Source organism: Cervus canadensis, chromosome 8 (genome assembly GCF_019320065.1).
Source record: "Cervus canadensis isolate Bull #8, Minnesota chromosome 8, ASM1932006v1, whole genome shotgun sequence".
Lineage (NCBI taxonomy): Eukaryota > Metazoa > Chordata > Mammalia > Artiodactyla > Cervidae > Cervus > Cervus canadensis.
Genome location: NC_057393.1, coordinates 84082531 through 84091308, shown reverse-complemented (window position 1 = coordinate 84091308; position 8778 = coordinate 84082531).

Sequence of the window (8778 nt, the reverse complement as noted above, 5' to 3'; positions counted from 1 at the left end):
AAAAGATCAAAAGTATTTGTCTTCTGAAACACAGACACTCCTGCTGTGTGTGTGTACTTAGTCGCTCAGTCATGTCCAACTCCTTGCCATCCCGTGGACTGTAGCCCGCCAGGCGCCTCTGTCTATGGAATTCTCCAGGCGAGAATACTGGAGTGGGTAGCCATTCCCTTCTCTGGGGGATCTTCCCAAACCCGGTCCCTACATTGCAGGCAGACTGTCTACCATCTGAGCCACCAGGGACGCCCTGACATTCCGTCTACAACCTATTAAAGGCTTTTCTACCTAGGGCAGTGAGGAAAACCCAGATGACCTGGTGTACAGAGGAGAGGGAGGAGCAAAAGAAGTGGGAGGATGAGACTGGACCTCACCCTGCCCTATTTTAACAAGGGCTTGCCCACTTTGCATACCAGCCTCTGCTGAGTGGATGAGCAGACTGGCAAAACACTTGTAACTAAAAGAACAGTTTCTCAATAAGCCTGTTTCTTGGGGTGTAGAAACAGCTGAAAGTTCTTAGTTCTTAGTCGTTTTTAAGATGGCTTTTCCAAATGACACTTGTTCACTACCCAAAATTTGTTTGTAGAACCAAAACTTTGAACAGGACCGGCTATGTAATTTATGGAGTCCAATGCAAAATGAAGATGCAAGGTCCCCCTCCAACTAACAAAAATAACTGGGAAAAGAAAAGAAAAAAGAAAATGCAAGGCTTCTTGCTGAAAACTGAAGACTCTCCAGTGGTGACAGCAGAGCATGAGGCTAAGTACCAGAACCTTCTGAGGGGAGGGGCAGAGCCTGGGGTGCTGCACGGGCTGTGTGCCCATGAAGAGCTTTACTCAGCAACTTTCCTTTGACTACTCTTCTCAACAGCCACAGACTAGTGTTCTTGGGGGCGGGGTCCCTAGAAAACAGCAACAGAGACCTAGGGGAGCTTGTTGGACATTCCCATCTTGGGCTCCTGTCTGTGTTTTAACCAGCCTTCCAGGTGATTCTGTTTCACACTCATGTTTGAGAACCACCGCCTCATGATGGATTTTGGTGCTTAAAATGATGGAGAAGGACAAATGTTGTATGGTATCACTTACATGTGGACTCCAAAAAAAGCAACAAACTAGTGAATATAGCAAAAAAGAAACAGACTCACAGATAGAGAGAACAAACTAGTGGTTATCTGTGAGGAGGAGAAAGTGGGGAGGGTCAAAGACAGGGGTGCGGGAACGAGAGGCACAAACTATTATACATAAATAAGCTGTGAGGGTATATTGTACAACACAGGGAATATAGCCAATACTTTATAATAATTATAAATGGAACATATAAATATATATATAAAAATATATAAATGGAACTATAAATCATTAGGTTATACACAACTTACATAATATTATATATCAACTATACTTTGATAAAAAATAGAAATAATAATAAGATGAAATAAAATGCAATACCATGTAAAAATAAATAAAATAATGGATTTGGAGGGTTTTATCTTCCTTTTTTAACTGTTACCTTCCTTTTTTTTTAATTCATTTTTAATTTTATTTTTTGACCTGTATTATGTGGGGTATTAGTTCCCTGACCAGGGATCAAATTCATGCCCTCTGCATTGGAAGCACAGAGTCTTAATCACTGGACCTCCAGAGAAGTCCCAAAATGATGAATTTTGGAATGGAAGTAATCTCAGGGATCATGTGGCCTATCTCATGTACAAGTAGACTAAGGGTGGGGTGAAGCAGAGTGAGGCCTAGAGTTCATGGTTAACTCTCTACTCATCTGCTGAACAATTTTTAGAGCACCAAATGGTCTATGGTTCATCACTCATGGTCATCTTCCCAGTTAAGCCAGCTCATATCCCAGTTTTAAAGATGAGGAAATCAAAATGCCAAAATTGTTCAGTGAGTCCACAAGCAGAGCTGGGATTAAAAACCAGAATTCCTAAATGCCCTGCCCAGGGCCCTCTGCCCGGCCTACAGGTAATGTGATACAGGTGAGCTAACCAGCTAGTCACTCTCCACCAGCATCCAATCCCAACACCAACCAATGGAGTCCGAAGTCCCCAGGAAATGTGCAGCTCAGGGTGGCTCAGTTTGTGTCCTGACAGGACTGATGGAAGCCTGGGTTGTTTTGAAGAAGCTGATATTTGTGATTCATGCTGTGTTGACTCACGGATCTCGCCACCGGCACAGAAGTGAGTCTAGGAGTTTTCTCTCCTAGTCTAAGGTTCTTTAGGAGGCCCGTAATACCCTCTTCTGTATCCTCATGTCTGCCCCTTGCATTCCTGTCATTCAGTTACTTTGAAAGTCTTGGCCTTGGCTTATCATTTTTTCCATTCTTAGGCCAAGGCTATTTGTAGTTTCTCCACCTGTCACCATGTATGTTAGGCTGCAAAGGGCGAGTGCAGCTTCATGAATTGCATGATCCCAACTCAAGCTCCTTTAGAACACCATGCTTTCTTTGAACGTTCCATTTGAGGGATCCTTTATGAATCTTCACAACTTTTCAGCTGTGCCCTTTCACTTGGGCTGGGTGATACATATTGAGTTAGATATGTATGAAGTTAAGTTTCATTTAAGGTTTGAATTATTTCCCATTTGTAAATGAGAGATCTTTGACAACTTACTAATTGCATAATATGCTCCTGATTACAGAAGTTATTGCACGAGTCCAAACCATACAGGATTATTATAGAAGAAATGCCATGGAAAGGAAGCAGGAAAACATAATGGAATAGAAAGTAAGACGAAAGAAATTTTCAGAGTGCAATTTATAGTGCAAATGGGAAATAGTCACCAAAGCCATAATGGAAATGGGAAACTGTGAATATTATTAATCAAGAAAGAAAATGGAATGTATCATAGACCTAAATGTAAAAATTCTGGAAGATAACACAGAGCAAATCCAGGTGAGCTTTGATTTGGTGATGAGCTTCTAAATACAACACCAAAAGTATTATCCTTGAAAGAAAGAAATGACAAGTTGATATAGAAAACAGACTTATGGTTAGCAAAGGTGAAGTGGGGTAGGGATAAATCAGGAGTTTGGGATTAACATACACACACTATTATATATAAAATAGATAACCAACAAGGACTTATTATATTGAGCACAGGGAACTATGCTCAATGTTTTGTAATAACAAATAAGGGAAAAGAAGCTGAAAAAGAATATGTGTATAGTACAGTCCATGAGGTCACAAAAGTGTTGGACATGACTTGGTGACTAAACAACAACATCTGAAACAAACATGATATTTCAAATCAACTATAGTTCAGTAAAAACAATTTTTTAAAGAAATAAGTTGAACATTAAAAAAAAAAAACCTCCTGTTCTGTGAAAGTTACTATTAAGAGAATGAAATAACAAGCTACATACTGGGATGAAATACTTGCAAAAGACATCTCTGATGGGCTGGTGCACTAGGATGACCCAGAGAGATGGGATGGGGAGGGAGGTGGGTGGGGGTTCAGAATGGGGAACACACATAAATCCACGGCCGATTCATATTAATGTATGGCAAAAACCACTACAATATTGTAAAGTAATTAGCCTCCAACTAATATAAATAAATGGGAAAAAAAGAATTAAAAAAAAGAAAGGATAGTTATCCAAAATATACAAAGAACTCAAAACTCAACAGGAAGATCTGAACTGATACCTTAAGAGAGAATGTACAGATGGCAAACAAGCATATGAAAATATGTTCTACATCATATGTCCTTAGGGAACTGCAAATTAAACCAATAATGAGATCCTACTACATACCTGTTAGAAAGGCTAATATCCAAAACACTGACAACCCAAACGCTGGTGAGAATATGGAGCACTAAGAATTCTCACTCATTGCTGGTGGGAATGCAACACCATGCAGCCACTTTGGAAGACAGTTGGAGTTTCTTACAAAAGTAAACATATGATCCAGAAATAGAGTTTACCCAAGTAATTTAAAAACTTAAGTCCATATGAGAACCTGCATATGAGTGTTTATAGCAGTTTTGTTCATAATTGCCAAAACTTGGAAGCAACCAAGTACATGAATGAATAAACAAATTATAGTACATTCAGACAGTGGAATATTATTCAATGATAAAAAGAAATGAGCAATTAGGCATAAAAAAACACAAAGAGGGACTTCTCTGATGGTCTGGTGGCTAAGACTCCAAGCTCCCAATGCAGGGGGCCCCTGGTTTGATCTCTGGTTGGGGAGCTAGATCCCACATGCTGCACCTAAGAGTTCACATGGCACAACTAAAAACAACCCTGCTTGCTGCAGCTGAAGATCCCACATGCCACTAACGGTCCCTCATGCCATAAGATCTGGCGCAGCCATTTAAACAAAAAGTAAACAAATACATTTTTTAAAAAGCTGTATAAAAAAAAGACATGGATTAAGTGTAAATGTTTTCTATTAAGAAGAAGCCAATCTGGAAAAGCTACATACTATATGACTACATATGACATTCTGGAAAAGGCAAAAATATTGAGACAGTGAAAAGATGGTTGCCAGGGATTTGGGGGGAGGAAGTAATAAAGGTGTGAAGCACAGGACATTTTTAGGTCAGTGAAAGTATTTGATATGATTCTCTAATAAAGGACACAAGTCATTATACACATATTTCAAGATCCAAAGACTCTACAATACCAAGTAGGAACCCTAATGTAAATGATATGTACTTTAGTTATTCTGTGTGTGTGTGCTTGTTATTCACTCAAGCACACACACTGTGTCCAACTCTTTGCAATCCCATGGACTGTGTGTAGCCTGGCAGACTCCTCTGTTGTGGGATTCTCTAGGCAAGAATACAGGAGTGGGTTGCCATTTCCTTCTCCAGGGGCTCTTCACAACCCAGGGATTGAACCCAGGTCTTCTGCATTGCCGTCAGATTCTTTAGCATCTGAGCTACCAGGGAAGCCCACTTTAGTTACTAATAATGAATTAATGTTGATGCATCAGTTGTAACAAATGTACACCAATTGCAAGATGTTAGTAATAGGGGCGACTAGTAGTAATAGGGGAAATAGGTGAGGAAGTAAATGGGAACCCTCTGTACTTTCAGTTTAATTTTTCTGTAAACTTAAAAAAACAAAAACTTCAAAAAAAGTTGAGTAGTTAAAAGATCATACAAGCGTACAGTAGAATAAAGGATTCACCAAGCCTGAATCATCTACCTCTGGAGTTCTTGTTATGAGGGGCTATACATTTTTCTTATTTAAGTGACATCTGATCTTACTTTTTTTTTATGTGTAAAAGCACAGATACACATATAGTATCTAAAGAGATTTACAGATTCTCTCTCATATTTTAAGTGTATGGGGGAAGGTACAGGTTTGGGGGTTAAAAAAAGCAAAAAGATGACTGGGGTGTTATAATGAAAAAGCAAGTGGCTTTTTTTCACATTCTTCTTATCCATCCATCTGTCCACAGACATATGAGTTGCTTCCACCTCTTGGCTAGCGTGAACAATGCTGCTATAAACATGAGTGTACAAGGATCTCTTTGAACCCTTACTTTCAATTTTGGGGTATCTACTAGATCAAAGAGAATCTATGTTGCTAGGTCATATAGCAATTCTATATCTAACTTTTTTGAGGAGCCTCCATACTGTTTCCCACAGTGACTGCACCACTTTACATTCCCACCAACAGTGCACAAGTGTTCCAGTCTCTACACATCCTCACCAACACATACTCTTCTGTGTGTGGGGTGACAGGTTTGCTTTCCTTTCAGGTAACATGATGCTTCCATATTCAAATTTTGCAAGACCTTATTGATGGAAACCATGGTAGATGGCGAAGTCCTCACTTCTGTGTGGGATTTTTCAGGAACACTTTTCTCTGTGTTTACGCAGGTTGCCCTGAGCGCTCTGACACCAATCTCCCTCATGATGTTGGAGTCCTGTAAGATCAAGTGAGTTCTGGGTCATAAAAGGAAAATGAAATTGTGTTTCAGTTGTTGTTGTTTAGTCACCAAGTCGTGCCCAACTGTATAGCAGCCCCATGGACTGTAGCCCGCCAGGCTCCTCTGTCCATGGGATTTCCCAGGCAAGAATACTGGAGTGGGTTGCCATTTCCTTCTCCAGAAGATCTTTCAGATCCAGGGGTTGAACCCACAACTCCTGCTTAGTGCAGGTGGATTCTTTACCACTGAGCCACCAGGAAAAGTTTTTTGGTTTTAATTTTCCATTATTATAGGCTTATTTTTTTAATATTATGTGCTTATTTTTTTTAACTATTAGTTTATTGTATTATTTTAAAATATTAAAAATTACCTTATAGTCCTTCATATTTTTCACATTTTTAATTCTCTTTTATTTCTTTAAACATAGTAGGCATATTTTATATTCTGATTCTGATCATTCCAATATCTGAAATGTTGGTTTGATTTTGATACTTAATTTTTTTCCTGTAAGACCTTTTTTCTGCCCTACTTCCTTCTGTGTTTTGGGAGTTTATACCATGACCACATTTTCTTTTTTCTTTTTTTTAATTTTGGCTGCATCTTGAGGCATGTGGGACCTTAGTTTCCTGACCAGAGATGAAACTCGGTCCTCCTGCTTTGGAAGGCAGAGTCTTAACCACTGGACCACCAGGGAAGCCCTCAGACTTCACATTCTTTTGAGGTTGATTGATAAGAATTTATTAACCCCACTGTTGTAGGTGTTTGGTCCTCCAGACAGCATTTGGATTTACTTCTACCAGGACACTATGGGCACTAGTGACTGATGGCCCTCTATATTTTGATTTGCTTTGCTTTGTTTAAAATGTAATAGAGCATCATTAACACATAATAATGTGCATACATTTAAAATGTCTAATTTAATAAAGCTGTCATATATATATATATATATATATAAAATGCTGTCATTCATATATGTCATACATGAAACCATCACCACAGTCAAGATACTGAAGATATCTATCACCCCCAAAAGTTTTCTCGTGCCCTTCGTCCTATCTCATTTCTGCCCCTTACCACCCTAGGCAAACACTTTCTGTCTCCATAGTTTGCAACAAGTGGAATCATGCCATATGCACTCTTGTTTTTGGTCTGGCTTCTTTCCCTTGGCATAATTATCTTCCAATTTAGCCATATTATTATGTGGATGAAGTGTTCATTTCTTTTTATTACTGAAAACTTTTCTCTTGTATGTACACTCATTTCCTGGGGCTTCTGCAACAAGTTACCGCAAACCAAATGGCTTGAAACAACAGAAATGTATTTTCTCCACAGTTCTGGAGGCTCAAAGTCTGAAATTTCAGATCAGTCTTTTTCCAGGGGCTGTAGGGGAGAAACTATTCCTCACCTTTTCCAGTTCCTGGCAAAAGTGTGCAATCCTTTACTTATTACTGCATCACAACCTCTGCCTCTGTGGTCAGAGTGCCTCCTCCTCTTCTCTTCAGGTCTCTAATCAGGTTACTATTACAGTATTTAAGGTTCATCTGGATAATCCCGGATTATCTTTTCATTAGAAAATCCTTTAAAAAAAAAAGACCCTTTTCCCAAATAAAGTAATACTCAGAGGTTTCGGGCATTACACTTGGATGTCTTTGGGGGGCAATTTTTCAGCCTACCTCAGATGGATACACCACAATTCTTTAATCTACTCACCTGTTACTGGACATTTAGTTTATTTCCACTTTTTGGCTACTACAAATAGGAACATTCATGAATAAGTCTGAGTATGTACACATGTTTTCCTATCTTTAAGTATATATCAAGGAGTGGATTGGTTGGAAGATATGGTAGCCATACACCTAACTTTTAAAGAAACTGTCAAATCATTTTTCATCAGCAATGTCTGAGAGTTCTGTTTCTTCCACATCCTGGCTAACACTTGGTATGTAAACATTAGTCGCTCAGTCATGTCCGACTCTTTGAGATCCCGTGGACTGTAGCCCACCAGGCTCCTCTGTCCATGGGATTCTCCAGGCAAGAATACTGGAGTGGGTTCAGTTCAGTTCACTTCAGTCATTCAGTTGTGTCTGACTCTTTGTGACCCCATGGACTGCAGCACACCAGGCCTCCCTGTTCATTGCCAACTCCCAGAGTTTGCTCAAACTCATGTCCATTGAGTCAGTGATGGCATCCAACCATCTCATCCTGTCGTCCCCTTCTCCCTGTCGTCTTTCCCAGCATCAGGGTCTTTTCAAAAGAATCAGTTCTTCGCAGCAGGTGGACAAAATATTGGAGTTTCAGCTTCAGCATCAGTCCTTCCAATGAATATTCATGGTTGATTTCCTTTAGGATGGACCAGTTTGATCTCCTTGCAGTCCAAGGGACTCTCAAGAGTCTTCTCCAACACCACAGTTCAAAAGCATCAATCCTTCAGTGCTCAGTTTTCTTTATAGTCCAACTCTCACATCCATACATGACTACTGGAAAAACCATAGCTTTGACTAGACGGACCTTTGTTGGCAAAGTAAAGTCTCTGCTTTTTAATAAGCTGTCTAGGTTGGTCATAACTTTCCTTCCAAGGAGTAAGCGTCTTTTAATTTCATGGCTGCAATCACCATCTGCAGTGATTTTGGAGCCCAGAAAAATAAAGTCTGACACTGTTTCCACTGTCTCCCCATCTATTTCCCATGATGTAATGGGACCAGATGCCATGATCTTAGTTTTCTGAATGTTAAGCTTTAAGCCAACTTTTTCACTCTCCTCTTTCACTTTCATCAAGAGGCTTTTTAGTTCTTCTTCACTCTCTGCCATAAGGGTGGTTTCATCTGCATATCTGTGGTTATTGATATTTCTCCCAGCAATCTTGATTCCACCTTGGGCTTCATCCAGTC